Source organism: Alosa alosa, chromosome 22 (genome assembly GCF_017589495.1).
Source record: "Alosa alosa isolate M-15738 ecotype Scorff River chromosome 22, AALO_Geno_1.1, whole genome shotgun sequence".
Taxonomy (NCBI): domain Eukaryota; kingdom Metazoa; phylum Chordata; class Actinopteri; order Clupeiformes; family Clupeidae; genus Alosa; species Alosa alosa.
In genome coordinates this window covers 9,993,637-10,021,358 of record NC_063210.1, presented here as the reverse complement: position 1 = coordinate 10,021,358, position 27,722 = coordinate 9,993,637, and the positions used below count along the sequence as shown (strand labels likewise).

At 39.0% G+C, this 27,722-nt stretch overlaps 1 long non-coding RNA gene across 1 annotated transcript; it reads left to right on the top strand.

Moving 5' to 3' along the window:
* Positions 1–5,069: 5,069 nt before the first annotated feature.
* LOC125287240 lies at positions 5,070–6,211 on the top strand. Its single transcript, XR_007192326.1, has 3 exons — positions 5,070–5,146; positions 5,362–5,430; positions 6,152–6,211. It is a non-coding gene; the product is annotated as an uncharacterized LOC125287240 (long non-coding RNA).
* The last annotated feature ends 21,511 nt before the right edge of the window (positions 6,212–27,722 follow it).

The window sequence follows — 27,722 nt, the reverse complement described above, 5'->3', positions numbered from 1 at the left end:
TGGAATTACAGACTAGAACTTTCACACTGGAATTACATACTGGAACTTACACACGGGAATTTACATACTGGAACCTAAAGCTGGCCACCTGAAAGTTCGATTAAGCTGTCCCTTGCCATCAGGCCCCCCAGGGAGGGTCTCAGGGAGCAGGGAAGTCTCCCTTTTAATAACTCATTTGACTAATATGTATCTGTGTCTGTTTTTATAATTGAAAGTCGGGTAGCTTTTGTGCAATATAATTTATTAGTGACAGGGTTTGCGGGGAACCTTTTATTGAGAACACTGGAATGGTGTGCTGTGATACCCGAATGGAGATGTTTTCCTCTTTGTGGTGTTTATGAATTGCTGTGTTTTATTGGATTGCTGTTTTGCACGGATTGGGAGTGAGAATCCCCCAAATCATGTCAGTTGATTAATTATAATGTCCGGAGCTGCCTGGCTGTGCTTGTGGAAATAAATAAAGCTACTTTTGTACCGTCCGTGGTGGTGTGGGGTCTACACATTCTCTGAGTTGTCTACCTGGGGGAAGGGACAAAGGGGGTCGCTAGAGGGGGACCTTTTCCTACCCAGCAGATTTATTACAATATGGTAGTGGACCATGATGGTCATGGAAGAAGTGAAGGAGCAGTACCCCCCAATTATGGTGGGGTAATCCCAGCTCCAACTCTGTCCCAGCTCCAACTCCTGTAGTTCGCTTTTCACTCTGCATGCTAATATTTCTTGTAGGCAGGGGCGCAGGAGGCATGGGGGATATGTCCCACGCAGTGCTGAAGAGACAGCCGTCGTCCCCCTCACTTTTGATAAGGAAAAAAAGCCTTATATGCTAAATAAATAATAACATATAGGATTTGCGCTAACTGTAAAACTCCCCATTAACAGCATCACATCACTAACCACAGCCATCTACAGTAAGACTGCACAATCTCATATTCACTCTGTTGGATATCTGAAGCCAGTTTGTCTACTAACAATCATAAAATAATCCAGGCTACTTGCTTAGCATAAATCATTTATCATCTTTATTTGAGGCAAGCTGGTATTCGAGGCAGGCTTTTTAAAATATGTCTAACCTGCATTTAAACATGCATTTCGTTTGGAGCGGCATGCATACCCGTATGCATACCCGGCTATCAAAAGCATTTTCGGTTTGGTTTGGGATTTAATTTACTTTTGGACTGTTTGATTATATTGCTAAATGTTGGGACTGATGGGCACTGAAATCTGGAAGATATTTGATGGTTCACTGTTAAGTTTCATGCAAAGTGTCGGGATTTCCACTGCTGTTTTTTTTTTGCGAGACAAGGCAGCCCTTCATTGAAAAGGGGTTGTGCTGTAATGGAAACCTTTTTGCGTAGCCAAGTAGCCTAAATTGAGTTATTGTTTAATTATGCATGATTTAGTATTTTTTTTTTTAAATAAAATGTGTAGGCTGGAATGCCTTGAGTCGCAACAATTGTGTTTAAATGTAGTAGGCTTCAGCCTCTGGCAATTAGCTCGAAAGGGGCGGCAAGAGAATGAGCTTGAGAACGTGTGTTGGAGACCCATGGTAGGAAAACGACTTTTCTTTGCCAACCGTAGGCTATTAATCCAACCAACATAATACAATACAACATATAATAAAATATTAAGAAGAGGTTATTTCATTGACTTAAATCGAACAATGTCTTCTAGTGGACTGATGGCAATTGTTGGTATGGTAGGCAATTGTTTCCCCGTCTTGTATGGGAACCTGTCTTTATTTGTCCTGCTATAAATAGAATCAATCCCAGGCATAATTTGAGGATTTATGGTATAGCCTAGTGCTCAACTCCTCCTGCTCAACATGACGTTAGCTGTTATGTTTATGATAACAAACTCAACTAGCCTACTTATCAACTCGTTTTCACTAGCCTAACTATAAAATACAAGTCTATCAACGTTTTTGTTCTAAGACATTTATTTCAAACATAATTTCAAGACCCAAATTGGATACTTCAGTTACCTTGGTGCATAAATCCCAGAGAGTAGGCTACCACACCCCAGAGTGATGGGCCTAGCGTTCTTATGTGTTCAGTGTGGGGTAAGCTGAGAATTTAGCAGTGTCACGTCTGCCTGTCACAGACGTGGGGAGCTCTTTGAAGCTTGGGATAATGTGATAGTCACTACAGTAACAGTATTTTATTTTACTTATGTATTTTTTTTTTTAATTTTATAAATGCTTTGTTTAAATGCTGTTGGAACAAATAGTTGATTATAAAGGCAACTTTCTGTTGCAATTTTGTGTGTTTTGGACTGGTAACTTGTTAAGCCAACACTTGTTAAGTTCTAACGTTGCATAAATATTAACTGCAAACACACAGTGGAGAGTTGATTTGGTTTATACCAGACAGTTTAAGTAGGCCTAACTAGGCTATTTGATCATGTAGTCTATGTTTGGATCATAGGCATGATGATTCATTCATGGCTTCATAAAATATCAACATCCCATGTTGCTTTTTTCTATCATTGGCCCAAGTAGTGACCAGTATTCTACCATTGGCCCAAGTAGTGAAAACAATTGTTTGAAAACAATCAATGGTATTATCTTAATATTCTGGCAAGTTTAAAATATGATGGTCGAAAGTGGGCCAGAGGTGGCGATTCGATATCTGGAAATCTGATCTCACTATGGGTTTGTGTTCACAATTTGGTCCCCCTCACCTTCAAAATATCTCCTGCCCCCCTGATTGTAACATTGTCAGGAGATGGGTCAACCAAGGAGCCTATTTAAGAATAAAAGTAATATAGACTTTATTGAAAGAAATAATTAGAATAAGTCAGGCTCCGTGCTAAACTGTCCATCAATACCAAACTTATAGTAGCCTAGTGCCTAGTGTTGTAATGCCCACATCTACTATTCACAATATTGAAAGGGGAGATAAAAATAGAGTTAATTAAGAGAAAGGAATTACTAATTTTGGGTATAGGATCCCAATAAAACTATTTTATACTTTATATTTTGTACAGTTTATATTGGAGTTTTAAAGTAATTTGTAGTTATTTATTAACTTTTTTATTCTTTACATTTATATTGTCAAAAAAAACAAGGTTTTTCATGTTTGGAAAAAAAAGGTTTTATTTCATATATTTTGGTTGGTGTCAGATTATTTATAGCCTAACATAATGATGATGAACACTGGTTGGTAGGGCCCCCTAGGAATTTTTGCTTAGGGCCCCCACAGACCCTAGAATCGCCTCTGCTTAAGAGCATCTTAAGAGCAGTCCACGCGCGTTCACGCTACGAGCATGTTCGGGAAACAGTCGGAAAAACCAAACGAACGATGGTAAGATGAATCGTAGAAAACCCTCTTAAGAGCGTGTCTCCATCGTTATCGGGAAACTGGGCCCTGGTTATTTATCAAGGACTATATCACATATATGTTATTATGATCACTCGCATCACATTACCATGGGGTTACTGTGTAGGTAATGCTACGGTTAACTTAACATGCCCACCATTAACTTTTAAACTTTTTTTTTTATTCGAGACGCTAGCTACTTAAGGTAGTTCGCTCATTATCTCAGATCAGTGAAGAACTACCAGAGAAATCGTTGGGGAGAAAACTCAAACAAGTTAATGTTAGACTTAGGCTAGACTAGCTGTGTTACAGTTTCTTGTTGGAAAATTAAAATCTCCATGCGCTTTTGTAGGCTACACGCAGTCTCAAAAACACGCTTTACAGCTCTTGAGTCACGTACTAGGTCATTTTTTTATAATGATCATTTAGATAGGCCTAGGCTACACTTATGTGAATCTCCCGTCTTGGTTTTGTACAGAAATTAATATTAAGTGACACATACGTAAAAGGGAGAAAAAAAGGTCACCTTCCGATATTTAGCAGGCTACGGTCTGGAATTTAATTTAATATTGTTGTAATGGTAGGATAACTACACAGTTTACACAATAATTACACTGTGTTATAAATATTGTATATCAATGCATTTATTGTCTGTCAATTACCCAAAATTGTGGCTCTGTCTCTCATTGAACAGTAGCTTATTTAATGCATTCTAATCCATTGTCAATCACTTCCGGGAACTTTTTGAAGTTTACATGAACCATGTGACCTTAACAAATTTTGAACACCCATGGTCGCAACTCTACCTTTATATGGCTCTGGTTTCAACAAAACATTGTTTATCTGCTGAGCAGGAGACAATGTGTTTTTTGAGTCTTCTCCAAGATAATGGCAATGATCATTGCACTATGATGATGAAAATGTTTGCTACATAAAATCGTAGCCTAACACTGTCCTTGTGTAACACCATTATTCTCCTTCCATATTAAGTATAAGAGTAGTGAGTTTACAAGATTTAAGGTGTCTGATGCATTATATTTAAATGTTGCGTTTTCTTGCTAAGCTTAAAATGATGGACCTTTGAGGAAAGGACCTTTAGTAAAAAAGAGTAACACAATTGGAACAAGGTGTATCTCCATCCTGAAGTATGCATATCTACGCATTCCACTGAAAAACATCAGTAGTCATATAAATCAGCACTGCCTTGTGTGTTCGTCCATTTCTACTTCTGTCACAACATAAGCTATGGAGTTAATTTCTGCATGCTGAATGCCAATCCAGGACACTCAAGAGAGACATCTACTTAATTTAAAAACATGTCAGTCAACACTTGTGCAACATACTTCTCACTTACATGAGACTCTTGAAGATGAAAACAAAATTTTCAGGTTAGACAGCAATATCCTGTTTGTAGTATAGATATTTGCTTTTTGACTAAGATAAAATGATGACAAAATAAATTAGTTCTGCTTTATTTTTCATGTTTTTGAAAATTATGTGTTTAGAAATTAACAAATCTATTTTCTTATGTGTTGTGTGTGTGTGTGTGTTTTGCACTAAACTTTTTCTTAAATTCTTGTCACATATTTATGGTTCAAGCGATTAAAGAAGTGACCTAACAGGTTTAGGCTAATACGGTAATAGGCGTGGAATTAAGGCCTCACCACTTCCTAACCATCAAGATGGAAAGGGGTGTTTGTCATGTATTTTTTCTGGGTGACTTGCTTGTTCTTGACTTAGTTAACGGCTGCATATTCACCAAACAGCACCTGTACCTCGAAGAGTGTCTGGTGGAATAGTGCTGTTTCCACATTCAGTGCTTTTTAAAGGTAAGAAAATAATCATAGTTGATCTTCTGTGATTATTTCTGCTTGCTATTGCTGTTATTTAAAATATAAGGTGGCGTATATTTTGATAAAATTGATAATGTTCCTTATAATGAATTTTAATGTGTAATTCAACATTTATTTGTAATCTCTAAAAAATAATACAGTTTTACTTTCATTCAAATTATTATTCTTTATGTCTAATGTCTTATGTCTAGAGTAATGCCATGGAGAAACTGCAGAGTGGCTATATGTATAAGTCCCCTATGTCTGGTCCTCAGGTTATGGTATGTATTATGATTTAAAGATAAACTAATCAGAGAGCAGAGAGTAACTTATCTAATTAGTGCATTGTTGCATTATCAATAGATTGTCCCTGGTCCTAAATATGTATCTGACCCAGTAGCAACAAATACAGTTCTGGAAAAAAACTACTCCACCCCCTGCTTTTGTGTATGTAGTGTGTGCATAGTGTTTGTTTGTTATTGTGTATATGTGTTCTTCTCTGTGTGTGTGTGTGATTTTAAAAATCAGCTCTAGCTGTTGGCAGGGATGAGCAAAAATACATCAAAATGTACTTTAAAATAAAATATCAAATACTCTAAGGCTGAGTGGCATTCGAATAAGTTAACAGACACATTCAAAATTAAGAAACCTCAACTCGTTCGAATGACACTCAGCAACCGTAGGATGACATCAGAAAAATGTGCAGTGGTCTCTTAATTTTTTCCAGAGCTGTATATATGCACTGGATATTATCAGAGCTTTTATGCAAACGACATGGTAGTTTGGTGGTGCTCTATAGATCTGCTTTAAGCTTATATTGCTGTTAATTGCAGCTGGGTGTAGCACTGGTGAGTCTAGAACAAAGTCGGTTCATGATATGACCAGAGAACCAATCAGCACAAACATAACTGACTGAACTCAATTTCAAAATCTAACTGAACTCAATTCACTGGTGGTGACATTGGCTGACATCTTCAATATTGTTCAAAAATATGCATGCAGAAATCATGGAAACGACGATTCTTTACGCTCCTCAAGATGAGTGATAATGTTCACCACCTGAAGTACTATGAACATGACAAGACGGACAAACCTCTGGGCTCAATGGACATGTCTGAGTATGACCCCCTTCCACCCTTCTAATCGAATGATCACATGTTAAGCTCTCAAACATCTATGTAGCACACATAGGGCCATTATAAACCAGTTCAGTGCATTCGTTATAAACCAGTTGTGCATTCATTATCAATCAGTTCTGCATGTTTTCAACAGTCTTTGCCCAGAAATAAGAGCATTATCAAAGTTAAGACCACCTTAAGTGGTGCATGGATGGACCTGGGCGAAGCCATGCCAAACTGCTACCTACTTTGAACTTTTCAACCTTTTTTTAAAATCAAAACCAGCTGCTGTGAAACTGGAGATGAATAGTGATGAATTGTGATAAACTGGAGATAAATAGTGATAAACTGGAGATTAACTGTTATAAACTGGAGATAAATAGTGATAAACTGAAATTAAATAGTGATACACTGGAGATTAACTGTTATAAACTGGAGATGAATTGTGATAAACTGAAGATGAATTGTGATAAACTGAAATTAAATAGTGATACACTGGAGATTAACTGTTATAAACTGGAGATGAATTGTGATAAACTGGAGATAAATAGTGATAAACTGGAGATTAACTGTTATAAACTGGAGATGAATTGTGATCAACTGGAGATAAATAGTGATAAACTGAAATTAAATAGTGATACACTGGAGATTAACTGTTATAAACTGGAGATGAATAGTGATAAACTGGAGATGAATTGTGATAAACTGGAGATAAATAGTGATAAACTGAAATTAAATAGTGATAAACTGGAGATGAATTGTAATAAACTGGATATTAACTGTTATAAACTGGAGGTGAATTGGCTGTGTCACTGCAGGGTGCTGCTAGTGTTGTTCTGCCCAGAGAGCCACAGCATGTGGGGATGGATTCACAAGAACTTTGGGCGTCCAGCCTCCTGTGTGCTCCTCCTGAAAACAGCAGACCGAGACTATTTCCTCATTGGAGATAACAGGTTAGACAGCCTGCATAACAGCAGATTCATTGGGCATTTTTCACTGCCTTTTGCACATACAACAAAAACACATTATTTTGTCCTTTCATGTGGAAGCGTATATTTGTGTTGGAGGGGGGGTGAACAGAACCAGTAATCACCACTAGAGGACAACATCCAGTCAAAAGATAATACAAAAGCTCTCCTGGGTCAACCAAAGTCTTTTACCTTTAGGGAAAGTCATACTATTTTTGAAGTGACATTTTTTAAACCAGAAATGTCCTGAATTGTCACTGTTGTCACTGGTCCACCATTGCGTTATAGGTTACAATTATTTAAGTCATGAATGAACTGGTCACAAATGTTGGTAAGTTAAACAAAAAAAAATGTACTAAAGCAATGACCTTGTGATGCCTTATGACATAATAGCTGCAATATAGTAAAACAATCGTTCTCTTCCTTACAGCACAGAAATGGATGATTGGTATAAAAGCCTGTTAAAAACTCAGAGACATCAGCCAACTAGGGAGGTCATGTCTGAGGTGAAATATTTCATTGGTTGATAGTGTTTATCTTTTCTTATTCATTTTTAACTATTTGTTTCAGCCCCTTACTAAATTAATAAATTATAGTCTTTTGTGATTGTTCATTTTGAAGCCAAGTGAACATGTCTAAAAAGTCTAAAAGTACTCTATGATACATACTGTAGGTGGACCTGCCTGCATTTTGTACACACCATAGATAGACTGTATAAATAAGTACACACACACACACACACAGTGGTTAAAGTGGGATTTGGCAGGTAGGGGAGCCCTAAAATCCAGTGTCGGAAAAAAAAACACGCGGAAAATTAACTCACCGTTTTTTTTTTAACAATATCATCACACTATATTGTTGGTATGAAATAATATATTTATTATTAATTTATCTGATGTGGCGGAACTGCGTTCCTCCCCGTTCCCCCCCACTTTAACCCCTGCACACACACACACACACACACACACACAAACATAAACAAATACACACATACAAATGAACTTAAATGAACTGTGATGGCCTCCTTAGAAATGTGAAAAGTGCGACAAGAAGGAGGAGCTCGATGGCTACATGGAAATGGCAGTAGTGTGAGTCACCGATTTCCTTGTGGAGGCAATAATGTCTTGTTGATAATGAGTTATTTCAGAGGAATAAAACCCTATGTCAGTGCTTACTGTTTTGGTTCTTAATGATCAACATAGATCTGAATTCATGAGAAATGCAGTTGAGAAGATATCTTCAGAAATGCAAGTTCTCCTTTCATAAAATATTCATATTAATATTCTATTCTCAAAACATAAAGCATGAATTCACAATGAACATGCTGTGAACTGCTGATGTGCATTAAAATTGTCTATAGATGAAACTGAAATGCTTAAACATTATACGTATGTGATTTTCTGATGACGTGTATGGTTGTACACTCAGTGCGAAGCTAAGGGATGGAGTTCATTCTTTTGCTCAAAAGGGAGTTCCCTCCAGTGTCTGCAGAGGGCGGTGTACTAGCATCAGTTGCACAGGCCCTTCAGGAGCTGGATAGACCAGACCACTCAAAATCACAGGCAAAAAAAGAGACAGACAATCCAAGGTGTCAGACCTTTCATTTACCACTGCAGTAAATTCACACAAAAAATATTAATCAGAGTTGCCCACTGTTATTGTGACATATCAGTTTTGTTTTCTTATGTGTCTTTGCAAAATCAGTGAGCTTCTGACCCCAGTAGAAATGGACGTCTGTGTAAGTAAGGATAATTTGAAGAGGCATCTAAGTCTAACTGAAGAGGAAAAGGCATGGTAAGGATCACGCCACTACTGCTGATATCCAAAAGCTTTTATGGGCACCATACCTTTTAGGTTATGCCCAAATTTCAATTGTATCAATAACGTACTGTCGATCTTTCTCTTAAACTTGTTTTGTCAGCTGCAACGAGACAGCGGACATACTGCTGGTGGGAGATGAGATCCTCGCCATCAACGACATTAATGTTGACAATTCACAAGAGGTGGAAAAGTATCTCGGCAAACTACAGAAGAATGAGGTATGGTGGTGGTTGATAAACGAACAACACAAAGATAGTGTATACTTATAGTGTTTAATTGCCTGAATAACTTTAGTATGGTGCACAAACGTCATTGTTCATTTGCCTCCCTATAGGTGAAAGTGACTGTCCGGAGGCTCTCTCAAAACACAGAGGACGTAATCTCTTCCAACTGAAATAACCATGAGAATTTATATTTGCATGTTCAGATCATTCAGCCCTTTTATTGGCAAAGTTGTGTTATTTTCAACACAAGTTGTGTTATTTTCAACACATATTGTGTACTGTAACAAATAAAAAAAATATCTGGACACTGAGATATGTTAAAAACAATGCAAGTTCTTAATACTTTTACACAACTTCAAGGGCTGCTGCCTCTTCCACTGCAACATTAAATCAATCAAAGAGCCCTTGAAGTAGTTCTGCATTGGCTACTACAATGTGTGTGTACAGGGTCGGACTGGGAACAAAATTCGGCCCTGGCAATTTTCTCCTGTTAATTTTAATTTTATTAATTTACTCCTATTTTAAAAATACTGCAAAATACTATATGTGAAAAACACAAAAAAAGTAGATACTACAGACAGGTGTAATGAATAATTGGTAATTAGGCAACAATGGTTTATGTTTATTGCAATCAGCTAATGTGAGAACAGCTGTGTGCTGAAGCATCAGCTCTGGTCTGAAGCACTGGTGTGAAGTGGTACGCAAGTAAAGATGAGCAAGTTGACCTGTGCAAGTTCACATAAGGACACTGACAAAGGCAACCATGTCCCATTGTCTCCATGCCAATCATTAACAGAAAAATGGAAGATATCTCAATCACAATGACATCAATAGATGGTAAGGTGTTGAGTGTGTTTGAATTCCCTTCCTTGTAGCATCCTTTACTGCATTCCACAGTGGGGAGAAGTTCACCTTGTTTAATTAAATAACAATTCTATTTCCTTATTAGCGGCATACTTGAGGTTGGTGTGAAGTGGTACGCAAGTAAAGATGATTGATACATACGTAATATGGTTAGGCCTACTGTATTTTGTAGTTTATTTTGATACATTAAAAATGAGGGTATTAGGTACTAGGTAATTAGGTATTGGGATTTTTGCCCATCCCTGCCTGTTCCCAGCATTAGCACAACACTTTGCGGTGATTAGCTTGCAGTATTTTTAAAATACAAAAATACACACCAATAAAGTATTTTGATACAAAATACAGAGCCATTTCCTTCAACCCAATAAAATAGAAAGGACAAAATACTATTTTGCATTTGAAACACATATTACATGTTTCAGAAATACTACCCATCCCTGGGAACAGGCAGATTACATCTTTATAGTTGGCCATATGATGACATATTTAGGTTAATACTGTATTTCACCAGTTAGGGCACCAATGGCCAGTAGCTGCACTGTGTAGCCTATCTTGACATGTCTTTAAGTTTTGGGTTACAATATACAGGTAGTGGGCTCTCTGTTGATTTTAATGAGTAGGCCTAAGCCTAAAGTTACAATATTTCTATCACAATTGACCAGACTTTGACCTTTTGTCTTCTTTAAACAAAATTCTGGCTATGATTGTTCCTTGTATTGCATCATGAGCCATCACTGCACCTATTGCATTCTACTGTAGCCTTAAGCCTAGCTCAGTCATTATGTTGTACCACATCACCCTCCATTAGCTGCATTGAGCATAATAAACTGCATTTAGAATTCCAAATCCATATTTCCAGATATTTTGGTAAAAGTAACTTACAAGTAATAGTAGTGTAATGCCTTACAATTCAGAGACAGTAATATTATAATGTAATGAATTACTTTGAAATGACAGTAATAAGTAATACATAATATATTACGATTTTGAAGTAACTTGCCCAACACTGATTAAACCACATGTCACTGCTTGATTAAATGAAAAATATAGTCTACTGAACATGCATGGAGATCGTCATAGTTGACAGAAATTATGATTTGTGCCAACATGTTAGAAACACAACCACAGTTAGGCCTATTTGGTGCAAATCTTCTACATTGGTTATAGTCAGAGATTCACATTAACTGTAGGCTATCACCACAAGTGTATACTAAACGTTTTTGCCCAAGTTTGTGTGCCGTCATCACATTTTGCAAAATTAGGCTACCTTCGTTACTAACCTACCAGTTGATACTTTTTACGTGCATCGACTCGCGATTGATTGTGCATCTAATGCAGTGGTTCTCAACCTTTTTTGAGCAAACGCCCCCCTGACCTTACTTTGATCCTCTGGTGCCCCCCACACACACACACACACACAATAATTTTTTTTTTAAAAATCACCCCTGGGTGGGCTATTAGGCCACTCACACTCATGCTATATTGCTTAATTAAAAAAACGAGCCCATTTCTGTGCTGTTTTGGTTTCTTCTGGAATTATAAGAAAATGTCCCTAAGCAATAGGAGACTGGTTGGGTAAAAAAAAAACACTACCACATCAGCATTGGTAGTAATGATTTTTTTTTTCACATTAAATGTAGGCAACAAGACGTGTCATTTTATCATAGACAAAAATCAAGTGCACATCACGTGAACAACATATGCACCGTAACAATCCAACGGATTAGCAACGGTCTTTTCGTGGAGACTACGCTCAGAGCAGCTGCAGAACAACAGCGAGCGGAAAACGGGCTATAGAGATGACGATAGCTGGGGCTGGGGAACGTGAGTCCGGCGTGCAGGCCCGAACTGCACTGTATGACCACTGAGCATAGATAAACAGTAAAATGTAGCTGGGACGGTAGAGGGGTTAGAAACCCATGAATGAAAATAGCCTATTTATTTCAGGTAGACTATTTTTGCACCAAAAATATGTGAAAACCATGAAAGTTTAAAATGTAAAAAAAAAAAAAAACTCTCCGCTCCCAGCCCCTAGGTAGTCTGAGCGCCCCCAGGGGCGGTACCACCCCCGTTGAGAAACCCTAATCTAATGTAACACTCGGTGGAGAGACTTCCACTTTCCAAGTTCCACGTTCACTGTCGTTGTGAGCTAAAAGGCTACTATATGTGAAATACTTTGAAGTTCCTTTTGAGTCCAAACATGAATAGGTTTTCTTTAACCTGTGCTACACTTTTCCACCAAGTTGTGCAAAAATTGTAGGTACCCGGAGTTTTTTTTTATGTTGACAGATAAACCGCACTACAGTAGCCTACATGGTGCAGTAAATGGAAGCTCTTCGTAGCGCGTGCAACTTACGTCTATAAAAACAATATATTTATGGAATAAAATTAGACATCTCTGATTGCTGTTTACGGTTAAACTGCGATGATGTGAACTAGGGGTGGGCACATCGATCCAAATATCGATAGTATCGATACCAACATTGGTATTGGTATCGTATCGATGCCAGCGTGATGAGATCGATACTTTAATTTGAGTTCACTTCCAATATCTCTTAATTTGTTCAAAATGCATTGTTCCTGTTTCACCAAGGGCTAGCCTACAGTCATGCAAACACCATTCCTTTCACATTTTGCATGCCCGCTTTGCAATGTTTTGTTGCTGAAATGTTTGTAAACTATAAACAGTGGAAATCCATAAAATCATTAGTGGTCATGGAAATGTATTCAAATGTAGTATATTGATGTTTTATTCACGCCATAAATCATGACACAATGTTCTCCCCTACATAAAAGTATGTAAACTGCTTTTAGTTGCAAATATCAGTTCTGGAATCGGTATCGGCAATACAGGCCTTATATTTAATTGGTATCGGATCGAAACCAAATTTTACAGTATCGCACATCACTAATGTGAACACCAGCCAGCGGAGGGCACTTATATAGCCTAGGCTACCATGCATGGACTCGTAGGCTATATTTCCCCACAAACCTAGCGGCTGCTTGGACAAATCCACTTGAGGGGTGGGGCAGGGGGGCGCGATCGTAACACACACTGAACCTGTCATGAAGAGACCAAAATGATTGACCTGTCACCCCCCAATCCAAATGGATGCAACTGCATTTATAGGCTAAGCCTAGGTCTACATGACGGGCCGCAAATAGGCTAAATAACTTTTAAAAAAAATAAAAATCCCGGAGGTCACCGGCCCACCCCGGTTGTACAGATTACCAGTCCGAGCCTGTGTGTGTATTTGTCTGTTTCTCCCTATCTCTCAGTGTGTGGGTAGATCTGTTGCTAATTAAGCACAGAAACAATATGTAGTAGCCTAGTCTACTACTGTATGACTTCAACGAGGTGATCTTTAGTTTCGTTCTGCTTACAGTATCTCACTGCCACTTGCAACGCCTTTGAATGCAATTCGCTGCCCTGTTTACCGGTGTTACATGGCAACTAGCACCCATGTTAACTGGCTGCGTTGGTGACGTTTAATGAGTGATGACGTTTCTTTGACAGATGTGGCCGCTTGCAGATTTGTCACTTTCTGATGGAAACTGGAGACGAACAAATACAAATATGCATGACATATTTAAATGTCAAAATTGTCTGTAGTACGCTACATGCACTGGACCATGAATATGCCACCAAAAAAATAAATACAAATATAGCCGCAAGCGGCAATGGCGGGCCCGAGCACCTGCGGGCCGCAACCCGTGACATGTCGGAATCAAACAAAGCACCGACGTGGTACGTTTGTGAAATGTACATATTTGATGCGTGTGCTATGTGTTTTTGTATTTTATTTTCTGCCACATTTACTTGCTTGGCCATGTGGGGGCGCAATGCAAGACAGGTCTATTGGGTGGCATCATAATCATAATATATGTTAACCTGAGAAATTGCAGACCATTCATTTTAAGCAAAGAACATTTCTGATACACTTTTTGGTTGGCCAGATGGTGGCGCTATGTTACAGTAGGCATGGAAATTACACATGTGAATATCATCACAATAATGATATCCCAAATGTCCATTTCTGGCACATTTCCTACTTGGCCAGGTGGTGGCGCTATGATAGGCAGGCCCATAGGGTCTCTGAATATCATCATAATTATAATATCTATTAACCTGAGAAGTTTCAGACCTTTCATTCAAAGCATAGAGCATTTCTGGCATATTTCCTGTTTGGCCAGATGGTGAAGCTTATGCTAGGCATATGAATTATATGTGTGAATATCATCACAATAATGATATCCAATATTTTATAAAGTTTCAGATCAGTCACTTAAGGCATTGTCCATTTCTGGCACATTTCCTACTTGGCCAGGTGGTGGCGCTATGCCAGGCAGGCCCATTGGGTTTCTATATATCATCATAATCATAATATCTATTAACCTGAGAAGTTTCAGACCATTCATTCAATGCACTGTGACTTTATGACACATTTCCTGTTTATGTGGTGAGATATTAAAATCATGACATATTACAACATATCAAAATCCCTTCGAATTTAACATCAGCAACATCTTGGCATCATATTTGCCAAATTTCACATGAATCTGACAAACCGTCTAGGAGGAGTATGTTAAAATTGATCATGTGACATCAGTGTAATTGACATTCTTTCTGTTGCCAGGTGGTGGCACTATGCCTAATATGCATTATGGGCATGTCAATATCATCACTCCCATGGTATTCAAAGACCTGTGAAATTTAAAACATTTCAAGCCACGCATGGTGAATTAAGACACATTTATTGTTTATGTGGAAGGGTATTAAAATTCAGAGTTTTGCCATTTCGTCAAATTACAACATATCAAAAAAAGCTTCACAATTTAGAATCAGAAGCATATTGGCATCATATATACCAACTTTCACATGAATCGGATCAACCGTCAAGGAGGAGTATGTTAAAATTGATCATGTCCACAATGCACAAAATCCCAATTACCTCACTTCCTGTGGGCGTGGCTAATGGCATGTTAATACAAAAGTTGATTGTTTTTGGGAGTTACACACACCCACCAAATTTGGTGTATCTAAAACTATATGGCAACCACAAGTCACAGTGACATAAGGGGGCGCTATGGAGTTCCTGGGCCAAGCCCAGTGCCAAGGCTTTTCCCCTGTGTATTCATGGTACCTCTTGACATGTGTGCCAAATTTCATGCGTTTTCACCGATGGGAAGAACCTCTTTTGGCATCATGATTCATCACATATTTCATCACATATTAGTCTGCACAAAATCCCAAATATCTCACTTCCTGTTGGGCGTGGCTAATGCATTGTACATACGAAAGTTGTTCATCTTGGGGAGATACAGACACCTACCAAATTTGGTGTGTGTAGCTGAAAGTATATGCCCACCACGAGATCAGTCATCTAAGGGGGCGTAAGGGGGCGCTAGCGAGTCTCTGGGCCATACCCGGGGCCAAGCTTTTTTACCTAGCTGCTTTGTGTGACACCTGATGTGTGTGCTAAATTTCAAGACTTTTCGATTATGTTAACCACCTCAAAATATTTGCCAACCACGGGATCAGTCACCTAAGGGGGCGCTTCCAAAAAGCCGACATTCAAAACAATAAACAGCGTCTGCACTGACCGAATAAACTAGCCATTTTCTCCATTTTTCATGGTCATGTAATAATGTTCAACCGTGAATCTTCTGGGTGGTTTATCTACATTTTTGGGGAATTCAAAGTTCTTAATTTGCACAGGGCCTTTTTTAACAATTTCAACTCGCTCTGCATCTCTTACGGTGTCTGGCCATAATGCAGGGTCGTCACTGATAACTGTATCGTGTTAGGGCTACTCAAGTACTGGTTTCGTTTGCACCCAAAGCTTCTGCTACTGAAATGGTGTCCGTAGCAGCACCAACAGCACCAGTGCGGACTTCGGCAGTGACAGTGATCTTGTCCCTCACGACTGTTTCACTTAGATCAACATCATAATCATCATCATCATCATCATCAGTAGAATAATATGTAGTGCAAGTTGCCGGTGGTGGTGCATCAGTAGCCTACCACAGCTGCTGCAGCTAGCATTAGTTACACCACCCAGCTCAGCAGATGTTGTTGCATCACTGTCCAAATTACTTTCTTCCATGGAAGAATTCTTCGACTGGAAGAAGTTGGTTAATTTAGGCAATTTCTTTCTAAATTCTTCCTCCTCCCTTTTTCTTTTTCGTTTATCACTTCCACTCTGGAAACGTTAGCTGTCAATCGCTCAACTCCACACCTCACCAAGACCTCGTTCAGACTAGAAGCTAGCTAGTTGCTGCTATGGTGACAGGAAGCGGACCTGCAGTCATTTGATTTTATGATGAGTTTATGAGCAATCATGAGGCAAAATATTTTGATATGTTGATCTAAGTGAACCCATGTCGACTGCGTGAAAAAGCAACATATAGGCATTAACCTGTTGCGCCACAGGAGAAGCACAAATGTGTGAATTGGTAGGCTAAATAAAATATCAAACCCATGTTTACATGTCAGCAACATTAACGTTAATGGCCTATAAGCCTATGAATTTTGATTCTCCCTGTGCGCAAATTCTGTTTAAAATATGGACACGTTAGACTTCTCCTGCCCATACATTGCAGTGTGGGTTTCAATGCCTGTGTTTCATGAACTGAATTCTTAAAAGAATAGGCTGGACAAAAGGATACACATTTAGGCAACACATTTTTATTCTGATTTATTTGCTGATTTATTTGCTCTACAGACACTTCAGGTACACACAGCCACAGCCTAACCTCAGTGAAACGTTTGTAAAACTTGATACTTAACCATGAAGGCCTACTAAATGACTTGGGCAACGGTAGCATGATAACATGGTAGCCAGATAACATGAACAGCTATGTTAACTTGTTACAATTATCATAACGTTAGCTGACTTCTTTTAATCATACAACTGAAGTCAATTTCTGTGAGTGCTGTCAGCTGGCTCGTGGCGCAAGTTGATAGACGTCTGGGGTCGTATTCACAAAGCCTTTTATCTTACCACTAGGAGTACTCCTAAATCGCACTAAAAGATTTTAGCTAGGAGTTTTCTCTAAAAGTTATTCACAAAGCCTTTCAGACCTACTCTTAGTAAGGAAAAATGACAACTCTTATACTAAGAGTGAGTCTTCGTTGCTATGGATGACGTCATTACTCATGCACGAGCTTGACTGAAGTGACCACCTTGATTGGCTGATGATTGTAACGCGGGAATGATTCCAAGCACCTCCCTTACGATGATGAGTGACAGGTGACAGGTCTGAGAATGCGTGCGCTATACAAGTAGTGCGAAGGACGGAAGATGATGAATAACTGAATAAAAAGGCCTAGCCTAAATTAATAAAGAGTAAGGCAAAACAAATAGCCTAGTAGCCTAATGAAACATAGGCCTACGGATTGATGCAGTATCATTGCAACATTATTAAATGAATCTGTCACCATATGCCTACGTTTGCAAAGAGGAGAACATTTTAATTTGATTCACAATGAAATGTTACATTTAATTTACATGTTAACAATGAGTAGTTTTGGTTGTTGGTGGTGGCGTTATTGCGTCCCTTATGAATGCAAAATTGTTCCCTCGCGATTGGAAGCTCCTGTTGCCGCATAGGCTACGCATTTCAAAACATCGCAACGTGAAATGCCACAGAAAGCTGTTTGTGAATAGGTCTTAGTGAGTTAGGAGTCCTCTCGACTTCTTTTAAGCTGTCCCAGACTTATGTGCTACTTTTAGGTCTAAAATGCTTCGTGAATTACTTTTAGTGAAAAAAATTAGGAGTCCTAAAGTTAGGAGTGACACGCCCATTATTTTTAGGAGTTGCTCCTAAATTCGCCACTTAGGAGCTACTTTTAGCCTTAAAATTCTTTGTGAATACGGCCCCTGATTAACAAGCTAACAGGTCAATTTATTCGTGGTTCGATACCCACGTGAAGTTAATTTATGCTATTTAGGTGTTTGTTTTTGGGTGGCATATTCATGGTCCAGTGCATGTAATACTACATACATTTTTGACTTTTAAACATGTCATGCATATTTGTGTGCATCTCTAGTATATCAGAAAGTGACAAATCTGCAAGCGGCCACATCTGTCAAAGACTCGTCATCAATCATGAAACGTCATCAACGCAGCCAGTTAAAGGGACACCAGGCAAGCCTGATGTTTTTTCTCTACGAAACTCCCCCTCGCTCGTCTGAAGCTCTTTTCCTTTTCTTTGCATCTTCCGTCAAGGGTTTTCGCTGCTTCTTCGCTGGCTCTGCCACGTTTGCAACAATCTCTAGCATTTTGTTAGCCTGCCTCTGTGCTGTAAACTGATCCTGCTTCGGTCGGCGGGTAGGATACACCGAACTTGCAAGTGGGATATTCTTCCTACAGGCAGTAGGAGCGGGCGAGAGAGCCTTCATTCGCCCTGTAATGAGTCATTTAACCATATACCGACTTACGAAGATGATTAATTAACACGAAAACGTTGCCTGGTGTCCCTTTAACACGGAAGTCAGTTGCCATGTCACACCGGCAATGCTACAGCGGACTTAAACTGCCACCTTGTGGCGATAAGTTGTAATACATTTCATGCAGCTGCGTGTATCTTTTACCGTCTATGCGTGTATCACGGAAAGCGCGAATGTGCTATGTGGCCATTTCTAAACGGGACTCACTGTAGGCTATGTGGTAACACAGCAAATATTTTTTTCAAATGTGCTTCATAAACATACAATACTGCACTACAAAAACGCAAACATCTGAATTATACTTCTTCCTTCACCCAAATAATGAAGGTGAAAGGAAGTTATTAAGCATTGGCTGTATATATTTAGCTGTTTTGGATGTGTTTTTTGTGTGGGATATTTATATGTAGAAATGCACATTTGCAAAGGTGAGTTAGTATGTTGTCTTAAAAGTGGCTCTCTTTTTGATTTTGCACTGCCAATGTGGCTCTTGAAAAAAAATAGTGAGGATCACTGCTATAGATGCTGGCAGATTTTTATGGATCCAGGATACTATGCATCCTGATAAAGTTCCCTTGGCCTTTGGAATTAAAACAGCCCCACATCATCACATGCCCTTCACCATGCCTAGAGATTGGCATGTTTTTTTTTTTCCAATTAGCCTAATAGCTGGTTTGATTTGCATTGAGAGATGATCTTATGGAAAGTACCCCATGCCAATCGTGAGATACCAGTTCAATCATTGTGGAGACATGGAGAGGCTAGGTAGGTATTATAAAAAAGGTAGGTATTATAAGAACCATTTTGAGAGCTGTGATGGCAAATAAAGATGTTTCCATTGATTATTATGACCGCCGCTAGCGAAGCGGTCATATAGGGATTGTCAAAGTTTTTTCTTTTTTTTCCGTCATCTACTTCCTGAATTTTTGGTCAACGATACCCGGGACACCGAACCACCGGGGCACATGAAATTTGGTGGGTATGTAGCCCCACTAGACTTTTACGGAAAAATTTAGTTTCGTCCCCCCCCCCATGCTGGGCCCCCCGAACCGCAAAAAAAGCAGTTTTTACTAAATAACTACCTGAACCGTGGCACTGAGGATGAAGAATCTTTTATGGTATGTTGGTCTCAAGGGCCCACATCAACCTGGCCCATAATCACTCATTTGTGATTTGCACCATCCCCCGTAAAAAATGAAAATGCAATATTATTCTGCTTTAATCGCCCCTATCTTCAGTTAAGATGTTCAGAATTTCATCCATGGGGGTCTAAAAAAAATTAGGCTATGTGTACATTTAGTGACTGTACACTCATTGGCCTGTAGATGGCGGTGCACACATATACACATGCACACACACACACACAGGCACCCACATACTATCAGAACGGCCGATACATAATTACAAATTCAGTAGGATTAACCCTCCAGGATTTCGCGATGTTGCGATCGCAACAATTAACGCAAATTCAGCAAATCCTCGTGAATTCTGTGCGACCTCGCAATTTTGTCCAAACACTGCAACTTTTTCGCAAATTTGGCCAATCATCATGGTTTCCCCGTGAAATTTCACCTACCACAACAGTTCCTCGCGCAGAATATGAGTCAGATGCCACACTTACTTCTGCAGACACCAGAGACTTGTTCACTCCTCTGCAGTTTTGATGACAATAAATAGAAGGCTAACGTTAATGATCTGCTTTACTTGCATCCATCAACCTGGTGTTGCTAACCTATAGGCTATGAAAGTAAGTTAATTAAGGCCTACTTGGTTTACTGACATTTGAGTAGGCTATAATATGCAACCCATTGGCAAATGTAGTCTAATAGTTTAAATCAATATGAAATTACTAGTTGGCTATTAGTAATTATGCAAGTCACAGAATATGAATTATTAAAAAGATATGAACTTAATATGAATTATAACATATGAATGTATTGAAACATATGACATGATGCCATCTCTTTAGGGGGCTGTCTTTTTTGGACAGTTCTACGAAAGGTTATAGGCTACTGCTTTGTGAATTACCCCAGTAAAAATAATTACTCAAATAAAGTAGGCCTACTTTGATTTTCTGTATACCCTTACTATTTACCTTTACTTGTCCTTTTTTAATAAGCATCAAGATCTGTGCAATTTTGGTCGTACTAACCTTAATTACCCTCAATTAAAAAATATTTTTGCAAATTTCACTACCTCTCGCAATTTCTTCGCAACAAACAGCTAAAAACACCGCAACTTCCATCGCAATTCTTTAGAAAAGTTGTCGCGAAATCAGGCATTTTAGATCGCAACAATCACAAAAAATCCTCGCGAAATCCTGGAGGGACTGATTAAAAGAAAGCCAAATATTCATCATCATCATGGCTGCATTTCCAGTATTGGCGATAAGTAGTCGTTTGTCCACTAGATGGCGCATCGTTGCAGTGAGACGTAATTTTGTTGGAAGTTAAAAGTGGGTTGGAAAAACAATGGACGCTTCCTACAAGGACTGTAGTTTAGGCTACCGCAGAAAACGTCTAATAAGGATAGGACGATGTTTACATGAAATGTAATTCCCATTTCTTCTTGAAGCCGAAATAAATCTGAGGATGTTTATTGGACATGCTTGGTTTTTACAAGGATACAAGGAAGTTTATTGTCACATGCATATAGTTACTGGAAGTAAGAAATGCAGTGAAATTATGTCTGGTGTCAGCCTATTTGTGCAAAGTGGGGGGGTAAAAAGTGCAGTAAAAGAGGGGTTTAGTAGATTAAGTGTTAAGTGGCAAGGGCTGCATAAGAAAGGTGGGGGAGAATTGGAATGGGGGGGGGGGGCACCAACAAAGGAGCACCCCAAGAGCAACAGGGGCAAGGAAAAACTCCCTTACCAAGGAAGAAACCTTGGGCAGTTCCACGGCTCAAGGGGCTAACCCAACTGCCAGGGGTCTTGGTGTGTGTGTTGGGGGGATGACAGGGGAGATGGGATAGTCAGAAAGGCTAGGCAATCAAGGACATGGGTAGATGGAGGAGATAATAATAAAATAATAAATAAAAAGTTCTATGGAGATGTGCAAAAGTTGGAGAAAGTCAGATATGTGTGTGTGTGTGTGTTTTGACGGGTGATGAAATAAGAAAATAAATAAAAGGTCTGTAGCATAGGGTGAGGGATGTAAAAGTGCTAAAAGTCTTGTAGGTGTGTGTGTGTGGGGGGGGGTCATGAGTGCTGAGGAGTGAATGTGTGCAAAGTCAGTATAGTGTGAGTTCAGAGTTCGGATGGCCTGGGGATAACAACTTCTCCTGAGTCTCTCAGTTCTGGCTTTGTGACTACATAGGCGTCTTCTTGATTTCAGCAGTAGGAATAATCCATTGTTAGGATGAGAAGAGTCCTTCAGAATCTTTTGGGCTCTTAGGAGTACTCTTCTGGAATAGATATCTTGTAGAGCAGGGAGTTGAGTTCTTATAGTACGTTCAGCTGAGCGCACTACTCTCTGCAGAGTACTACAATCTCTAACTGTGGAGTTCCCATACCAGGTGATGATGCTACCATGTTACTGCAGGTACGTTAATCTTATAATATCAATAAGGACCTAGGTAATGTTACCGTTAGCGTTGGTTGAGTGATGGAGGCCAATTTGATTGATTGCATTTGTAGAAAACTATAAATGCGGTTATACCAAGCAAATTGATAGCAGCACTGTAATTGTATCTTTCGACTGTCATTTGTTGCACGTGCTACAAAAATAATTCCGTGCAATGGAAGATTAACCACCGTTACACCGGTCTGATACAGTTTTGCCTATAGGCTACATGCGTGAGACTGAAACGCCTGTTTATTTTGTTTTAAGTGCGTGCAGGGTGTGAGAGGGGAATCGATGTGCTTTGATTCCAGCTTGGTAGTTGTAGTCTGTGAAATTAAAAAGCACGTGTGTGTGAAGTATCTAAACAATGACACCTTCATTTCATTATGGCTGCTTTAGCAACACACCTTAAGCTACTGTGTAATGGGTCCCATTTAGAAGTGGCTACTTCATTCGCGCTTTCCTTGACTCATGGAGCTGCGTGAATTTTATTACAACTTTTCGCCACGATATGGCAGTTTAAGTCCGCTTGATACTGTAAGGCGTAAGCCATTGGTTTCCAAAGGAGATTTTATTTGTGTCGCCAGCATGGCCTATTGACAATTTATGTTGTAAATAGGCCTACCTTATAAACCTACCTGTAGCTTAGGGAAGCTAACAGCTTTTCTATTAGGATCTAGTTTGTTAGTTACAGTTTTGCCATAACTCCCTGATGCATTTTTGCATTTAGAATAGCCAGAGCGTGGATATCTCAATCGGAAAATTAAACAATATCGAGTGCCTATGGACTAGGCTGGGTGAACCCAGCCTGATCTGTGGGGTGTACTACTAATCTCGATTAGTGGGTTAGCGAGGTATGTTGCGCTCAAAGCCAGGCTATGCTGTGACACGAAAGTGGATCTGTTTTAGTGTTGCTATATCACCATTGTATCTTATGCTGTCAACCAAACCTGGTCGGGAGGAGGTTATGTGCTAAAGTATAGCTCAAATCGTGTAATCTACCGCACACTGATCAATCAATTCTCTTAAAAACTAAGTTCTCTCACGTGTAGGATTCTGTCATATATTTTACAGGGGGAGCTCCGCCTCTACTAACATTTTGGATCTCGAATGTGCTTTAATAGTGCTGTGCGTGCAAATATCCACCTATGGACGTGCATACCATACAACAAATGATGACAACTGATTTATTTTATGTTATAGGTTAGACACAAAAAAATCACCGCAGTGTAGATTAAGCTATCGCTCATGAATGCGGAAGTAATTGTTTTTAAATAGAGGAGGTCTTGTGCGTCTCCACGTTACACGATTGGCCAAAGTCATCCCAACACCGAGAACGCGCCCAGATCTGAGCTGAAAGCCTAGTTTGACAAATATATCACATAACTGCAATCGTAGCATCACTTAACGTATACCCCTGAGTCAAGGCTTTGTCAAGCCTCGATATGTCTACATAGCCTAGATATGTCTAACGTGCTTCGTAGTATACCCCACTGCCCGCTATTTATTTTTTGATTTCTTAAAAGATTGAGCTTGGTCTGCTGAAAGCCAGACTAGCCATGGACCTCAGTTACACAATGCAAGGGAACATTTATCAGCCTATATTTGCACGAACAATAACGGACAACAGCTCTTCAACTTTGTCCCGTTAAAATGTGTATTAACAGTCTAGCGACGCATTTCTTCAAGGCCCATTTGGACATGTCAGTTATTTGCACCACTGGTTAGATGTAAAACAGCATTTCGTTTCAGACTACTGTTACTTAATTTGTGCATTGACAATAAAGTATTACATGAACTAAAAGATGACTAAAATCTTATGTAGAAGAAGAAACCAGAAAAAGAAGAAAAATCCATCCATCCAAAAATGACCTTTGTTTTTGATAGCTGTTGAAAACGGCATGGAACTGACAGATGTTTTTGTTTATAAATAAATAAATAAAATTATGCTGATACCTTTTGCTTTTCCCAAATACAATGTAGCCTACAGGTGTAAGTGACCTTTCATCAATCCAGTTGCAATGGATGAACTGCCCTACTTGTGATTGTTTAGAGATTTTAAAGGTTTTATAACAATGCTACATCTTCTTTGGCTACAATCTATTCACCTTTTCAGCACCAGTAGGCTACTTTCTGTGCAGCCGCACACACACACTCAGGCATGCCAAAAAAGCATACACAAAAGTTTCAAGAGTGGGGGATGGAGTAAAATATGGAGACAAATTGAAGTGTGATTTATTTTCGCGGAACGGATATACAGGACTGAGCGGCGGTCATATTTTGTACCGCTATGCGGTACATCTAGTTTATAAAGGATCTGAATAATTTTGGACACCATTTTTTTTTTACACCATGTCCATGTTTCTACCACATTGTCTTGCAAGCTTTTGGCATGTGGCAATGTAATTTTCAATCAGAACAAACATAACATTGATAAAGAAAAAAAAAAAAAAATTAAATCAATATTCTGCCGTGCAAAGGCAAAACGCCATAACTTCAATTTTATCAAAATGAGTTTTGTCATTTTTGGAACAATGGGCATCAATTTTATCATGTGGACAAATATCTTGAGTCAATTTTGTTGTTTTCTTATCAAAATAAGATGCTGTTTTTGCCGTAACTTCAAAAAGCAGAGGGTAAGCCAAGGCATAGCCCGTAACATCAGTTGTGGTTCTTTAGCTTTGTTTCGCGGCTCTATAGAACGCTGGAATTAAGTTACAGTGCACCGTAATTTCAGCGCAGCAAACCATATTAATATTATATTTATTAATATATATTAATATGGTTTATATTTATATAATAATACCATATTATAACATTGGTGGTGGGTAAAACAAAGGCAGAGTGTCTTATGCCTATGTATTGTATGTAGGCCTAATTGAAGCACTTCAGCCACACTTCAATAAAGTGAAAAGAAAATGTTGCAGTGGTTGTTTTACTATCTAGCATTAACTACTTCAGATTTTGTGAAATTCAGCTAGGATGTAGCCTAGTTAGCTAGTTAACTGTTCCTGATCCACAAATAGCCTACATGATAGATGTTGTGCCAGGCAACTGTAAGACACCATAAATGTCTCAAAGCCTGGATACTATTAACTAGTAGCCTAGTACACGTTTTCTCGTGCCATACAGGGTGGCTAGCTGCCTGCCAATCTGCAAGTCCACTCACTGGCAGAAAACAAAGCGAGTGGGTTGGGGACGCCTCACGATACACCTCTCCGTCCCTCCCCGGCGAGGAGAACATGTCCCACACAAACTAACCCAGCAGATAGAACTTAGATCGCAGCTTCCCTTTAAAAAAATCCATGGAAAACAACATCCACTGACAAGACAAATCCATTGTTTAAATCCATCACAAGTTTTCAGCAAGCCCATTCGCAATATAATTATGTGCAGGCTAGCTAGCCTAAAATCTATCAAAGTGCAACGTTGTTCGGATGTTGTCATTCAATTTTAAGTGTCGCTATGAGTAAGCTATTAGCTAAAGCTAGACAGTGTTGGTTGCAAAATATTTGACTCCCATACGAACAAAACTACACAGCATGTCCTTAAGTCGATGTCCCTTTAATTTGTCAAGAAAGAAATCCAATCAATGTGTGACTCCTCCGCCCCATCTAAGACGACACAGACAGTAAATTATTGTGTCCATGAGTAGCAAAATTTCTGTAATTGCATACGTTTCCAATGGCATTGGCTTGGATCATGTTGTGGCTGTTTTTTGGTTTTCTGGCTCTTAAAGTGTTATTTTACTTAAATTAAGTACAACGATAAAGTTTTAAAATGTTCCAGTGTAGCCTTCTCATTATTTTGTATTTTGTAATATTCTGTTGATGGAGGCCTAATATTAAGCCTTACTAGACAAAACTCACTAAATGTTATCTTAAGGCTATCATTGTTATCATATAAATGTTTCTATAGAGTGATAAAAGTCCAAATGGTCAATAAATTAGAAGTTAAGGTATTTTGCCTTTGTATGACCCATTATTGTTTTGCAGATAATGCAAAGGCAGAATACAGTAACTTCCAAATAAGGGTCAAAGGTCAAGTTTGAGCTGATTTTTTTTTTCATGTAGATACATGTATTCATTATGACAATTACTTGGCAAATTTTCAGTGTCCTACCCATCATACAATTGGCTGGACAACAAAAAAACTTTAAAGTCATTTTTCTCAGTTTCACACTCTGGCGAGTTAAGGTCTTTTGCCTTTGTAGGGCAGTATTGGGGTAAGAATAATTTTGTTCTTAACTGTACATTGCATCACACATATGCATAATCTTCAAATTAATAAAGAAATATTGTCTGCATACTCTTAGCTTGTCGAAACTGGTCGACCTTGTCTGCTGGTTCCACAGAGCATGCACTTGATGGATCATGGAGTCATCACCACATGCTGAAAACTGGCATCATTAATTTCGGCGTAAAATGTCCCAAGATTTCCTTCATAGGAAGTAACAAAGCATCACCAACTGAAAGATAATTTGATCAATTGTGAAGATGCACATATGCCTACTATTTACAGGTAATGTGTAGAGGTTATTGGTTAGGCCAGAACCTGGATAGGTCTCAAGTCTCACATCTGATTGGAGTCAGAGTGCAGTATTGCACATTAACCAGACGGTGGAGTTATGCACCAAAGGAAAACACTTGCACAATTCTATGCATTTTACTGTTGAGTATTGGCTCTGGAAATATTCTTGTACAGAGTTTCAATATTAGAAATGGGTTTGATGTAGGCCTATTTCATAATCACTGACTACATTATAACAATGTAATATGTCTAGCCTCCATAATTTCATTAACAACTAAAAAAAACTAAAATAATTCAAACTGCTAAAAAAAAACATTGGCAGGAGTAAACATAGGCCTATAGAGCCAATTGTAGATAAACTGCCAGGAAGCACGCTGGGTTAATCATCAACCGCTCGCTAGCTGCATGTTATTTTTCATTGCAGAGATTTAGAGGGAATTGAAGGCGGAGGCACAACTAATTTGAGCAGCTGTGCTGGCATGGAGAACACAGTCGTTAATTGGACACTAATTATATTGATTGGCGAAGGCCTGCAGCGCGGGTACATATTCCGCGCAGCGTTCAACCGCGGATGAGTGGCAACACCGCGCACGGAAGAGTTCACATCTTTACCGGCAACATCACTCAACGCAAGGGACATTAAATCTGTTCTCATTAGACAAGAAACCTAGGAGCACCTGAAATATTCTCCCTCACACACACGCGGGGGCACGAGCGCGCACAGTCTGGAATAGCATCATTCTCGTGTCCAACTAAAGGTCAGGCTTGATTGTTTTCCGTCCACACACATCTGTCAGATGACCGGACATTCTGGCATCCAACGTCAAAAAAATAAATGACATTTCCTGGAAGGTTACCCTAATGACAATGTTGCTGCGTACTGCGTCTGCATAGTCATCCTAGCTGATTTATTTCAGATGCCATGCAGAGCTCACCTTCGACATGCAGAACGACACCCATTCCATCTAAAAAGCAAACCTACACGTTTCCGTTTGCAAACGTTCTTTCTTTTTATTTTTTAGTTTATTTTTGTCAAGT